This window comes from Lemur catta, chromosome 11 (assembly GCF_020740605.2).
Source record: "Lemur catta isolate mLemCat1 chromosome 11, mLemCat1.pri, whole genome shotgun sequence".
Taxonomy (NCBI): Eukaryota; Metazoa; Chordata; class Mammalia; order Primates; family Lemuridae; genus Lemur; species Lemur catta.
The window spans coordinates 47,732,020-47,747,615 of record NC_059138.1 but is presented as its reverse complement, the minus strand read 5'-3'; the positions used below and the strand labels follow the sequence as shown (position 1 = coordinate 47,747,615).

The 15,596-nt window shown below is 34.1% G+C and overlaps 1 long non-coding RNA gene across 1 annotated transcript; it reads right to left on the bottom strand.

Moving 5' to 3' along the window:
• Positions 1–692: 692 nt before the first annotated feature.
• LOC123647390 lies at positions 693–14,568 on the bottom strand. Its single transcript, XR_006738217.1, has 3 exons — positions 14,507–14,568; positions 11,081–11,188; positions 693–868 (listed from the first exon to the last, which is right to left on the bottom strand). It is a non-coding gene; the product is annotated as an uncharacterized LOC123647390 (long non-coding RNA).
• Positions 14,569–15,596: the final 1,028 nt, after the last annotated feature.

The following is a 15,596-nucleotide window of genomic DNA, read 5'->3' as shown; positions in this document are numbered from 1 at the left end:
TCTAGGGCAAGTGGATGTTGAAGATGGTAATAAAACTTTGCTGATTTTCACTAGCTATTTTGTAATTGATAAGCTAAGCAACAATATTGATGGGCAAATTTCTATTTGCATGTGACTTCTATAAAAGCATTATAATGTTAATAATTACTCTGTATGACTGTATTGTAAAATAAGCAAACACAATTAATGTTTTCATTAATAATACTTGCTAAATTGGAGTATACTTAGAAAGATGACTTAGTATCAATAGTAAATTGCTAATGACAATTTTCAAGTTTTAAATAGAGTATAATTAAAAATAATTTAGATAAAGTGATTGTGAGCTAAAGACATTTTATTCCAGTATAAAAATAAATTCTGGTGATTCATTTTGCATGATAGCTTAGGTACTTGTAAGCTATAATTTTCTTACTAATATCTATCAAACCATTTAGTAAATTATCCTTTGACAGAATATGGAACAGTGTTTTTTTTTCTTTTTTTAATATAGTATGGCATTAAAAATGGGAGAATGACTACAGTTCAGCCTTGCTCCTTTAATTTTTGTGAGGTTTCTGGCCAATATCATATCCAAAAGAGGACTCTACAGCACAACATGCTTTCCATTCCACAACAGTTTATTGTTCTAATATTCTAAATTTCTTAATTTTATCCACATGGTTTCCTCCATTATATAAGGTCAAATTAAGAAGTGGAAGACTTATCTGAAATCCATCTACTTGTTCAAAGTCTGTGCAGTGTGCCAAGTGTTCCAGAGAGTACTTCAGATGTTTCAGATGGATGCTGGGGTATTGCATATCTCCTCATCATTTTATAAGGCTGTATTATGAAGAACAGCCTGAACTCAGTTTAGAAATCAGCAGAGTGTCTGGGAACAAGGAATGAGGGAATAAGGAATGAGTAGGATCAGAATAAAAAGACCCAGAGATTACAAAACAAATACTATAAATCTATAAAGAACTCAACTGAATCAGCAAGAAAAAAAATCAAACAACCCCATAAAAAAGTGGGCAAAAGACATGAACAGAAGCCTTTGAAAAGAAGATAGAAATAATGGCCAGTAAACATAATGAAAAAATGCTCAAAGTCTCTAATCATCAGGGAAATGCAAATCAAAACCACCATGAGATATCACCTAACCCCAGTGAGAATGGCTTTTATCAAAAAGTCCCAAAACAACAGATGGTGTGGATGTGGAGAGAAGGGAACACATACATTGTTGGTGGCACTGCAAACTAGAACAACCTCTATGAAAAATAGTATGGAGGTACCTCAAAGAACTATGGATGCGGAAGGTACTGCAAGGGGGAAGGGTACACTTGTAGCCCTGGCTTGGGTGAGGCTAAGGCATTATATATGTAACCAAAATGTTTGTACCCCCATAATATTCTGAAATTAAAAAAAAAAAACAAAAAACTAAAAGTAGACCTACCATTTAGTCCAGGATTCTTACTATTGGGTATTTACCCAAAAGAAAAAAATCATTTTATCAAAAAGACACATGCACTTCAATGTTACTGCAGCACAATTCACAATCACAAAGATGTGGAATCAACCCAAGTGCCCATCAATACATAAGTGGATTAGTAAAATGTGGTATATTTATACTATGGAATACTACTCAGCCATAAAAAATGGTGAACTAATACTTTTAGTAACAACCTGGATTTAACTGGAGACCATTCTTCTAAGTGAAGTATTGTAAGAATGGAAAAATAACTACCATATGTACTCATTATTAAATTGGAGCTAATTGATCAACACCCATGTGCACATATGGTAGTAAAAATCAACGTAAACCAAGCAGGGAGAAGGAGGGGACAGGTAAATTTACACCTAACAGGTACAATGCACACTATCTTGGTGATGGACACACTTTTAACTTAGACTCAAACTGCACAAAAGCAAATCATGTAATCAAAATGTTTGTACCCCTGTAATACATGGAAAAAAATATACTAGAAACAAATAGGCATTGTGAACATTGCTATCAATTACTCAGGGCTATTCATTTCCACCACACTATTTAAGCAAACACAATGCACTATTTGAGATTCCTCACCACAGAATAAGCTCCTTTGCTTAAGAACAAATAACACCATACCATATTTGTGAATGGTATGGGCCACTCAATAAATGGCCTGTGATACTTTGGAAATAAGAAGAGACTTAATTCTTTCTTATTACTGGTTGCTTCATTTTTGGTACAACAAATGCATTTATCTATGTTAAATCTGGATGTTTCGTGAACACATAGCTCTCTTAATATGATAATAGTAGATTTCAGAAAGTTTTTCTAAATTTAAATGAAAAATCTATTTTGATGTCTTATACTATGCCCTCTGAAATATATTAATTAAACATACAGAAGTGGGAAGGTAAATGGGGTTAGGGGTTAAACAGTAAATGCCAAATTGCAGCATCAAAAAAAAAATACTATAACCAAGTTTGTCAATGTTATACCTTAGTCTTTGCTATAATTTTTATTCAATCACAATGTGTACCTCTCTGTTAAACCAGACCACTTAATTATAGGATGCTGATCTGTACTGATTCTATGACGCAGTCCAGGAATGTATAAATCATGACACCTTCCATTAAATAATTTAATCCTTTTTAATTTTGCTTTAAAACTGTAATTCTTAATTTTTTTGGTTATGGTATTCATGTTTGGGTACTCAACCGTCATTGTGATTAAATATTTTAAAATGTTTTTTTGAAATTTTAGAATTAGAGGGGAGCTGAAAAGATATCTAAACAACTCCATCATCTTACAGATTGGTAAACTTTGACCAAGAAAAATTGAGTTGTCTAAAATGATACAACTTGTAAGCAATGGAATCAAATTGTAAAGTTAGATCTGACTACCCCAGCTTATCATTAAATGTCATGGTGTAGCTCATTGGATATCTTATGGAATTGTTACCCTGGTAGCATACTGCAGTATCTTGATTGACCATAAAAATTTTTTCTATCAATTTTCTGCAAATTCACTTACTAGATAAACAAAATGTATATTTATAGCAACTTTATTTACAAGTGATATAACTGAAAGTAATGTCATCTGTTCTTGGTAAATGCAAGATCTCAAATAATCTTATCATTTTTAATTTTGAAAAAGGTCCTTATGCTACTGCAACTGTTTCTGGAACTAATAAAAATGTTTTATAAGCTGTGACATTTGGAAAATTTTCTGATGAGTTATTTTGAAATATGTATTTTAGTTCATCTAGGCCCCTGATATTTCTCACAGAACTTTTTTTCTAAAAAGATTTAACCCTTCATACAAATCAGGTTCATGTAAGTCTGATTTTAATTTAAATGTAAATTTATGCAATGACATTTTAATGTTTCCTTTTGTAGGTCCTATAACTATGGAGGTCACACAAGATACAAAGCAGCTTCATGATTTGTACATAATTCAAAGTGCCTGTTTATGTATTCTATCACTGTATCATCAATTATAGGGAAAAATTTAATTTAAAGTTGTCTTCCTTGTTAATCATAGGATCATCCAAAACCACCCATGAAAATAGTGTTCTTTCCCTATAATTCAATATTAAATGTCATTTCTGTTTCCAAGTCTGTGAATATTTGGTTTGCAATGTGGCATCAGTTATCAAAACTAGAGATTCTAAACCCTTTGAAGTGTTCTAATAACTCTCCAGTATTCTCTATTGCAATATCCAGTTAACTTTTATTTTGTAATAATTTACTGATATAAACTGCTGCTTAACTTTCAGCAGTTTCTGTCCCAGCACTTAGACTGGAGAGTTAGTATCTGCAGATGCCTCAAAGACAGGCTCTGGAGACAGATAATCTAGCCAGCCTCCACCATAGGTACTGACACCCCAAGCAGAGTATCTATCTTCCTTCTCCCTTGGCTACTGCTGCTGGCATTTTTGCTGCTTCTGTTGCCATTGCTGCCTACAATCTGGGTTGAGATCCTGGTTTGGCAGCCCCCTTGGGACTCCATGGTGCCTTAAACTGCCCCAACACATTTGATTGCGTGCCATGCCAACTCCTATGCATTCATGCCTCCCATCGGGCCCACAAGCCTGCTCCAGAATGTGTTGACTGCTTCTGGACCACAACGATGTGTATGCACTGCCACCCAGTGTGTCTCCTCTGCTCACATGCAACCTCTAATGTTCTATTGGGTTTCACTTTAAAAAAACAAAAGAAAAACAAACAAACAAAAAAACCTCAAATCCAAAGAATTTCAAGACGGTGGAAGCAAAGCATCAAACAAAATAGGGGCCCTTCTCTGCATGGGGTCCTCTGTGACTATGGCACAGATCGCGCTGATGAAGCTGGCTGTGGCAGTAGGTAATAGTTTGACTAGTGGGTCAGTGATTTGGATGTACTAAGATGGAAAGATTAGATACTAATGAAGTTTTGAGAAAAATTATGAATGTTTCCCTAATAATTACCCAAAGCCTGAAAATATTTCATTATATTTAATGCTCATCAGAAAGACTTCACTGGAAAAAGATTTTCAACAAAGAATTGATTAAACTGCCCCAGATGTCTGGCTATTTTTTCATTACCCAATTGCCTTCTTCTAATGGCACAAAGCCAAGCAACCGTAGGAACAGGGATGAGAGTGTTTCAAAATAAAAAATGTGAGCCTCTTCTCTTTGTGTTTTCCTGGATTGAGTCCTACTTTTTCAGGAAAAATCCCAATGTTTATTGGATTTATAGTCACTGGCCACCCACTTGTGTGATCAGACTTAGGCAAGTCTGCTATAGGCCTATTACTAAAATAAGAGATAATACTAATTATCTACTGACAGTAGGGCAATAAATTATTTCATACACTAGTATTCAAACTTTTAAATGCTGACATGCTCCCACGCTAAACCAGTTACAATAGACAAAAAGACTTTTAAGTGGTCAAATGATTTGTCCAAGGCCACACAACTAGTAAGTGGCAGAACCAAGATTTGAACCCAGAAGGTCTGACTTGAGCATTGCAGTGTTAACCTAATAAATACTGGCTTCTAGTACTACCTGGTCTCCCTTTAAATTTATAATCACAAATCTTAAAGAGGTACTCATCATTATCAGAAAAGGCTAGTGGATATGCTAGAAAATAATTTTCCCACTCTTCCAATGACTATTTCATCATTCCCCTTCCTTCTTCACTGAGTTGATAATCTCACCTGAAATGACAAACTTTAGTTTTTTTCTCTAATATGATGTAACAACTCCCCAATATGATGTAAAAATCCTCTCTTTTCTGTTGTCCCCTGGAGTATATCTTCTCTCACTTCCCAAGGACTTTGGTTGACAAGTATTTCCTTTCCCTATTGCATTATTATTTTCTGCTTTTATACTATATCATTCCATCAGAATAGAAACAAAATTTAATATATTATTAAAAAAGCCAATTCTTGAAAGGATTATTTAGACTAGCTGTGTCTACCCCATTGCATTCCATTATATCCCTAACCCACTCTACTAAAGCGGCTCTTACAAAGAGCACAAGAGATCTGGCTAAGGTGAATAACCAAATTTCTGTCCATCTTACTTGATGTCTTAACATCATTTTAAATGGAATGATGTATCCTTCCTTATCAAAGCATGTTATCCTTTTAAAAAGCGCCTCTCACAGTGTCATCCCACCGTAAGCAGCATAAGCATCACCTGTGGCCTCCCCGAAACAGCAGGCTGAAAGCTTCTCACAGTTGGGTTCAGAAGTTGAGATTCATGATCACTCACACACACACACACACATGAAGTATGAAAATGTTTAATTCTGACACAATGAGGCTTTCTAGGGAGAGCAGAATAGTTCCCAAGCAAATTTAAAAATAGCTCATGAGAGCAGTGTGAGACTGGCCTGGAGTTTCTATTGTGGTTAAGACATGGAAATCTGTAAAGGTTTCCACACAGGTGCAGGAGTTTTCAGACTCTGAACTTCCACCAGCCCCAAAGGAGGGAGAACCAGGGCTTTCTTACCACCTTGTCTAGATGTGAGCAGAAGGAGAAAAGAGAGGAGTGAAGGCTAAAAGCAATAAGCAGTCAAATATTTTTTAAAAATGTAGTTAGACCCTTTATTATACCTGAAAACTTAATAAATAAACACATTCTTGGGCCCCACCACAAATTTACTGAATCAGAAACACAGAGGATGGGAACCAATAATCTGTTTTTACAAGCTTTCCAGGAGATGTTGATGCACCTTCGGTTTGGGAGCCATGCTCTTGGTATTAATAAAATAAGGTTTATCTGTCTTTTCCCCTACTCCGTGAGAAATACTTTCTCAGTCTCCTTTATTAGTCCTTTGCTCTGCCTCTTCTCTAAATTAAATTTTTAGCCTTTTCTACTCTATCTAAATTGTCATGAGTGGCTTTAAAATTCATCAAACAGGTATAACTCTCAAATCTCTAACCCCTGCCTGGCTCTTTCCAGTGTGTTTCAGTCTTATTATTACACAACTGCCTTCCCAACATCTCTTCTGGATGTATGACAGCCATAAAAATTCAGCATAGCTAAAATAGAAAGCTTGATAACTCCTTAGAAATCTCCAGATGAATCTATCCCTTAGCAAATAATCTCCATCTCAGAAGATTACATCACTCTCCTCTTGTTGCTTAGGCCACAATTCTCAAAGTTATGATATAAAATACACTTCTAAACCAATGGTAAGTTTTCTTGGTTCTTCCTTTGAAATCCCTAATCCAACTTATTTTTGTCATCTTATATAATCCAATTTTGGTTCGAAACACCATCATTTTCATTTGAATCAGGCCAGTAGTCTCTTAACTGGCCCACCCTGCCTCCGTTCTTAACCCCATTGAGTCTGTTCTGCTGGAGCAGCCAAAATGACTATTTTAAGATACAAATCAAATCACAATACACCTTTGACTTAAAAAAAAAAAATCTTCAAGGCTTTCTATTGTAACTAGAGTAAAATGAAAACTCTTTCTTATAATATATAAAGATCCATATGATCTTTCATGTGCTTACCTCTCTCATCTCATCTCCAACATTTTTCAATTCTCCTCAATTATGCATTTGTTAATTTACAGATAAATAATTGATTGTCTTCCTGACTCTGATCAGTGGCTTGAAAGCAATGACTTTTTTGTCTTGTTCAGTTCTGTATCCTTAACTTATTCTCATATAAATGAAATTAATCCAACACATATTAGGTAATCAGTAAATATTGAATGGCTAGATGTGTTCTATTTGTACAATTTTAGGTGAAACACTTTCGGAAATGTGTGCATAGAAGTGATGCCCTGTGTTCGGGTGGGCCAAAGGCAATATATGTAACCTAAGCATTTGTACCCCCAAAGTATGCTGAAATAAAAAAAAAGAAATTGAAAGTAAGTGAAATTTCAGTCAGTGACTAACCTGTCCATGCTCACAGCCTCAAATCAATGGCTTTGCTTGGCCACAGCCCTTGCAGAGTGGCCGGCATGTTACATGCCAACATTACTATATGCCACAGCTCAACCCTAGGTAGGTCAAAAGCCTAAGATCATGAAAGAGTTTGGCTTAGCCTAAGTGAGTAATTAGCTCAGAAAATAAGATACCCTCTTTCCAGGATAATACAAGAGGTGCTAGATCACTATTGTTTTTTATGGCTGAGTAGAACTCCATGGTATACATATGCCACATTTTATTAATCCACTCATGTATTGATGGGCACTTGGGTTGTTTCCACATCTTTGCAATTGTGAATTGTGCTGCTATAAGCATTCTAGTGCAGATGTCTTTTTTATAGAATGTCTTTTTTTTCCTTTGGGTAGATGCCCAGTAATGGATCAAATGGCAAGTGAAGTATCACAAGAATGGAAGAACAAGCACCACATGTACTCACCATCAAATTGGTTTTAACTGATCAACACTTAAGTGTACATATAGTCATAACATTCATCTGATGTCCGGCAGATGGGAGAGGGGAGGAGGGGATGGGTATGTTCACAACTAACGGGTGCAGTGCGCACTGTCTGGGGGATGGACATGCTTGAAGCTCTGACTGGGATGCGGCAAAGGGAATATATGTAACCTAAATATTTGTACCCCTGCAATATGCTGAAATAAAAAAAAGAAGAAGAAGATATCCTTTTCTGTGAACTTAAACTAAAGGTAGAGAAGAAAGTTAGTAATTGCTACCATGTCAGAAAAAAGAAGACATGGTAAATAGGATGTCACAATATTTGTGATGTGAGGCTGAAGATTCATAGATTCCTACTCCTGCTCCCAACGTGAACTTGAATCAAGAGCTACCCTTCAGTTTTTTATTTATAGCAGCCAGGCCAAATGTTTCAGGTGGAATGATAACTAAAGTGAGTATTGACAAATGAGTGTTTTGCTACAAGTCAGACTGGATTAGCGGATGTGATAGAAGTTGGACAGTGAACATATTTTACTCAAAAAAGAAGAGCATGTACAAACTATGGAAGTATATTTTCCTTGAGCTTTTTGTGTAATTTCACTGTATAGAAATAACATGTGAAGTGACAGCAGCTTGGAGAAAAGTAGTTGAAGCACATTTCTATATAGATGAGGCATATAAGAAAGAGGAGGATGAAAATGAAAGAGCAGTTTGAAGGGTTTCTAAGCACATGATCAGATATTAGCTAAGATGAGAAAAAAAATGATGAGAGAAAAACTCAATGTCAAAGCAGTGGAAACTAAATGAAAATGGCTTTGAAATGACTAAAAGTCAAATAAAAGTGAAAGGGAGACAAATAGTAGAGTTGACAGGATCCCCTTGTGGTCATTCAATTGTCAAAAAGAGAAATTATCTAAGCCACCAGAGAAAATTTGTCTTTTAACAATGGGCACATTTTGACAGATTCAATCTGAACAAGCACTCAAATGTTTGTTTTTCTTACATTGAACAAATCTCCTAGGCTTGTGGAGCTATTCTGCAGAACTCCTTAGAAATGGAAGGATATTCTCATTAGACTTTAGATACTTCCTCTTTCAGCTATGTTGGCAACATTAGCTGAGTCTCTTTTACTCTTGTATAGCCTCACAAAAACCTGCTTATTATTCTGACTATAATGTGGAATCCTAAGGGCTTGTAAAGATGTAGACAAAAGAAGTAAATGAAGCTGGTTGACATTCACCAATATTTTCTTAAGAATTTCAGCTCAAGGGTTATTTCATAAACAAGAGTCAGTAAACTCAGTTCAAACAAGGATGTGGCTCAATTCTTTCCACTCAAATTGGTTCACTAATTTTTAGCTGTCATGTGCCTGTGGTTATAGAAGTCCCCACACTCTGTAGCCTGCCTCCATGTGCTTTTAAGTACCCATAAATTTTGGATCTGATTCAAACTCATCTGTAGGTCTGTGGTTTTAATAAATAGAGAAATAAATTCAAGAATGCTCATCACTATGTGGCTTATAAATGAAATAAAAGAGCTACTTTTCTCATAGTAATGTAAAGCAGACTAAGTAAACTTAGGGAAAAATATGCCCTGCTATTTCAGAAAATATTTTCAAATAAGAAAATGAAGTTATCAAATTTGTGTATTTGTATAAACACCCATAATAAACACATGGGAAGACCTACCAGGACATATGCTTATTACCAGAAATTAATTTAGTTTAGTATTAATTTGCTTATTCAGTCAGCAAATATTTACTGAGTGCTTCTATGTGCCAGGGTCTATGCTGTAAGATGGGGGTGCAAATCAAATAGACTTGGTTCTTCTCTTTGAAATCTCTACATAATGCTCTCTTAGATATAACACATAGTTTAAGTCTGAGGAGAAGAGGCATAAATTATAGTCCCCTTGCTTCAGGAAACCATCTAATGGTGTAGGTAAAATATATGCAAAAAATGGGTATCAGGTAATAAACATCACCACATAATGAGGTGTAAATGAATGGTATTGGCAGAATTACTCTCAAACATATAAGAAAAAGAAAAAATTCACTGTAAATTTGTATATAAAGGAGAAGCTTCAGGACAAATATTTTACTTTCTATGAAGCTAGAGTGAGCTCAGATTGTAAAAATGCAAATAAATAAATAAATAAATAGTCTAAAGAAGAGCATTCCACATTCAAGGAAGGACCATCAACCAAAGGACAAAGCTATTTGCACAAAAACCACATTTCACGTACTGAAGTTGACAAATATGTTAGAAGAAATTCATTTGCCTTTTAGCATATTCAATGTAAAATTGAATTGTTATCAAATTGAGGACTAAGAAATTTTTGTTTTGTTTCATATACAAAAGGAAATGATATCAGTGTTAGTGAATAGAAACTCATAGGGAAGTAGAACAGGCTAACAATGATTCAAAAGATATTGAGTCCCTCTTCTTTGCAAAGAACTGGTCTTTCCCTTGATAGCAGAAACTGTTGGAGTCCCTCTCATGTTCCCTTCAACAAGGCAGTGCATCCTTCCTCCAGCTGCTGTAAACATAGGCTGCTAAAATCATACAACTTCCCCTTTTCTAGACACTTCCCTTTAGCTCAGTGGGAGCTACTTTTAAAAATTTTTTTAAGTATATTATGGTGGTACAAATGTTTATTATGTATATTGCCTTTGTCCCACCCGAGTCAGAGCTTCAAGCGTGTCCATCCTCCAGACAGTGTGCACCATACCCATTAGGTGTGTATATAACTATCCTCTCCTTCCCCCATCTGTCCGACATTGATAAATGTTACTACTATATGTGCATTTAAGTGTTGATCAGTAAAAACCAATTTGATGGTTACTACATGTGCTGCTTGTTTTTCCATCTTGTGATACTTCACTTAGAAGAATGGGTTCCAATAATTATTTATCTATCTATCTACACTCTTAAATATTTTGGTCTCAAAATCTTTTTTCCCACGTAAAAATTATTGGGAATCCCCAAAGGCTTTTGCATATCTATATAAATATCTATTAACACTGACTGTATTAGAAATTGAAAAATTGTTAAACTACTTATTAATAAATTGACTTAAAATAATTAATTTTAGAATAACAGTATTAATAAATTACCTGTCAACATAAATGAGAATGTTATTAAAATGCTAATATTTTATTAAATATTTTCAAAGCAGAAGCAATCTAGTGAGAAGAATGGTATTTTTACAAATCTCTTTAATATTTACCTTAATAGAAGATGGCTGTTTTTTTCATATCTCCTATTATCAAACTTATGCAATAGGTCATTTTGGTTGGAGTGTATAAAGAAAACCAAAGCTCACACAAATATGGAACTGGAAAAGAGAGAATGATTTTACTAACATTTTAAGATAGCTCTTTTTGTTATTACACTAAAATTTGACAAGTGACAGATAGTATCTTAAGGGCTAATCCCAATGTGAAATATGGAAGCATATCAGTCAATTTTTCATGCTCTGTTACATTAAAATCCATCAGTTTATCTTATAATATAAGTATATACTTTACCAAAGCATGATTTTGCAATATTGTGAATTGATCATTTGGAAAATATTGGTTCATTGAGGTATGCAGATTTTCCAAATGTTAACACATTTTATAATACAAATCAAACAATGGCCTTTGTTACTCTCACCGCTGATCTCATTAGAATTGGGCAGCTTTCAAGTCTATGGTGGTAGAGACAAGTTGTACAAAATTCTAATTTTCACTCCAGGGTCTAGTTTTATCACTGGCAACAAATACTGTCAGCTGTTTTTTTGACAGGTTCATGTTGTTCTTTTTCAAGATGATATCTGCAAAGTACCAAAGTCTCAATGACCATAGTTTGCCTGTCAGTTATTGTTTCCACTAAAAAGTTGTGTTCCATGAACATGTGGCTGGATCAGATAAATTCAAATCATCTTATGTTATTTTCCTTGAAATAACTATCAAAGTTCCATATGCAGCACAAATGTTTTATACATACTCCCCATGTAATTACAGAAAACACTAAAAAGATGTATATCTAAGGGTGTAAATTATAAATAATTAGTAATATTTGAATCCTTTATTCAGGCTATTTTTAAATATGAACTGGTCTTTTAACTTTATTTTTTATATTTTAATTGCAAATACATGGTGATAATAAATTACAGTTACCAGTATAGTTTCTTACCTTGATCAAAGATGCAGATGCAACAGTTTTATCCAGCATTACTTTTGCAAATTTCAACATAGTAGAAAAAGCTAGTAACTCTCTAATATTATTATAAAAATAATTTTGACCTCATGGATGCCTTGAAAGTATCTAAAAGATCCCCAGATGTGTACAGAACATGTTTTAAGAAGTGCATTAGATAGATAGTATTTAGATAATAATCTGCAAATTTACAGTTTAACCAATCTAATAAGTTTTCAGTTATATTTTTCTTTTGAAAAATTATTTTTATTATTTTAAAAATTTTTATTTTTGTATGGTCTCATCTACTTTTAATAACATCTTTTATATTCTGTGTTCTATAATTTTAATATCTGAATTATTTGTTGGTCTTAATCTGTGTTGTCTCATTCTGCTAGTTCTTGCTCAATGTGCCTTTCGTGTGTATGTGTACTTTTTTTGTCTTAGTAAGAGTTCCTAATCTTTTGAATTATATATGTGGGAATGTTTTAAGACCTGTGTTCAAGGTACTTTCCATTAGAGAGGATTTGCATTAGCTTTTGCTGAGTAACTCGGAACCACTGTAAACCCAGATCAGCTTTAATGCTCCCTTAGGGGAAATTTGGGGATGATTGGGTTAGGCTGGTACTCTGAGGTCAGGCCACAACCTTCTTGAGCTTTATCTCATGGTTACAAATACTGAGAGGAGATTTTTTTTTTTTTTTGTCTCTCCACTCAGAGCCAAATTTGAGAAAGACAATTATGTGTTCTTTCTTTCAGTGCAGAGCAAATATTTCTGTGGTCCAACCGTTCATGGAAAGCATAACCTTTTAAAGTCCAGGTTTTGTGTCAATGTCTCTCTTTAAACTCCTATTCGTGTGCAGGGCTTGGGCTTTTATTCCTCTTTTTAGACAGCCCTCAAGCTAAAACTCAAGGTCATAGGGCCTCGGAAGCTGTTCCTAGGGCAGGGGCTAGCTCACCTCACTGAATCCATGCTCTTGCTCTGTTCATAGACACTGGGTGTTTTCCTTATTTTCTTGCCAGTTCAGCAACACATAGAAAGTCATATATGCCAAATTTTATCTTATCTTTTTGGGAGTTTATAGTGGAGGCTTGTTCAGGATGCTCCAATACATTTTCCATTCACTCTTCAATTCACTCCAATCTAGATTCTGCATCTACTACTTCATCTTTTTAAAAAAATAAGCTTTCAAATTAGATATTTATTTTTCTGGTGTCTCTTCACAAAAATCATCTATACAGTTGTAGCTCCCTCCTTAAACCCCTCTCATCTTATCCATTGCTGCTGATTTACTTCCTTCCACAATTATTGTTCTTTCTCAGACTTTCTATATCCAATTGTCTATCTGATGCAAATACTTCCATGTTTTCCAGGGAACTCAAATGTCATGTGGCCCCCAAAACTGAATTTACTCTATTCAAGCTTTAACAAAATTTATTATTTTACACACACTATTATATATGCAGTTTTTGAAACATGCTAATGAAAAAAACACCTATTAATCTGCTACCTAATAAAATCACTAGAACATTATCAACATCGACTGTCTACTTTTGTGATTCTTTTCATCCTTCCTTCACAATGACTACTTCAAATTTTTTTAATTAATCATTCTCTTGATTTTTAATAGTTTTAGAAGATATATGAATCCTTAAACAATACACATTTTGTTTGTGTAAGTTCTGGTTGTTCAACATGCTTGTAAACACTTGGCATAATCAAACATTTTTATTTTTGCCAGTCTAGGGGATGTAAGAAAAGATCTCATTGAAGCCTTCACTTTTTTAAATGTCATGTATTTTATTTAATGTTAAAGTTATTATTATTATTTCAGATATGAGGTCTTGCTATGTTGCCCAGGCTGGACTTGAACACCTGGGTTCAAGTGACCTTTTGCTTTAGCCTCTTGAATAGCTGGGGACTATAGGCACAAGATACCATACCCTGAAGCCTTCCTTTTTGTTTCCCTAATTATTGATATAGGGGAACAGTTCAATTGAGCATTTTTTTATTCTTTTGTTAGAAAAATTGCCTGTTCATATTTTTTCTATTATTTAGTTTATGTTGTTTGTCCTTTATTAAAATTGGTTAGGATTCCAATGAGTATTTCATATATTCTGGATGCTGATTATTTGACATGATATATTTTGTAAATAATTTCTAAGTTGCCTTTTTACTCACATGTTTTAGCTTTTGTTGCTGATATAACACTGTATATACACATATACATGTTATATGTGTCTTTATATGTGTGTGTGTGTATATATATATATATATTAATATATGTGTTCAGCCATATTGGTAACTACATTAGTAATTCTTGTAGATTCCCTTAAATTGTTTTAATTCATTTAGTTTTTAATCCATTTCCCCCATTAGTCTGTAAAGTCATGGAATCATTCACAATACTTAACATTGTTCACTGTATTATCTCCAGTTCATGACAGAGTCCTTGAAACAATCAATAAGTACCTGTTGATTGCATGAGGGAGTGACTTAGTCCTGCCATCTGCAGAAACCTGTAAGTGAAAAACAGCAATCATTGGCTTAGTCAGTCATTAAGAAAAATGCTTTTGTGTACAGAGTACTAAACCAGGTGCTTCAGAAAAATAAAGTAGATATATAAGACTTGGGTCTCTACCCTCTAGGCATTTATATAGCCACAAAGTCTTGTTTTTTCACAATTGGACCCATAATCCCTTTATTTAGTCTACTTTGAACAAGAGACTGTTTCTCAAAGTATTATTTTTTAATACCTACAGCTGGTTTTTAAACATTTTCAACATTTGTTTCACTGTGTGGTGGTATTTATCATGTAAAACAATTTTAATGTAGCTTGCATCTCCAGGAAGTTATTTGAAACACCTGCATTCAACTGTACTAAGCATTAGCAAAATTCGCACGTTCTGACTACATGACACACATACATTGAGCATTTTCAAAAACACGAATGGTAAAAAACAAGACTTTAAAGTTATTACCTTTATTTATAATAATTAAGATGTGGAAATCATATCAGCACAGTTGAACAGAAAACAATTTTGCTCTTTTAAGCATGGGAAAACATCTTCCTTTACTTGATTTTTTAAAGAGTTCATCCATAGCTCAATAGAGTTATTATATGAATAACTATGGAGACCTGGGAATAATGCCAACACTGTGAGGCAGAAACTTAAAGAGCATGGAACAGCTAGAGAGTTTTCTTTTATAGAACTTTTCATGTTGCCTGGGCATGACAGACCAAAACTCAGCAAATGTTGCTCAAAGCAGCAAAAATGGCCTATCCACCAGAATTGTCTACTCACTAGATGTAATCTATAGCTTATCACAATTTGCAATGATAACTACCAAACTGAATTTACAGGTATATTTTAAGAATATTCTAAAAAAATAGATAAGTTAATTTATTTTATCATTATCTAAGCACAGAACTTATGGTAATTTTATTACTCATAAGGCTGCAATTAGCCAGATAAACTTTCTATAATCTTGCAACATAATTATACCACACAGTAAATTTAAGTCAATATTTATATTTGTATTTTGGTATCTTTTCACCCAC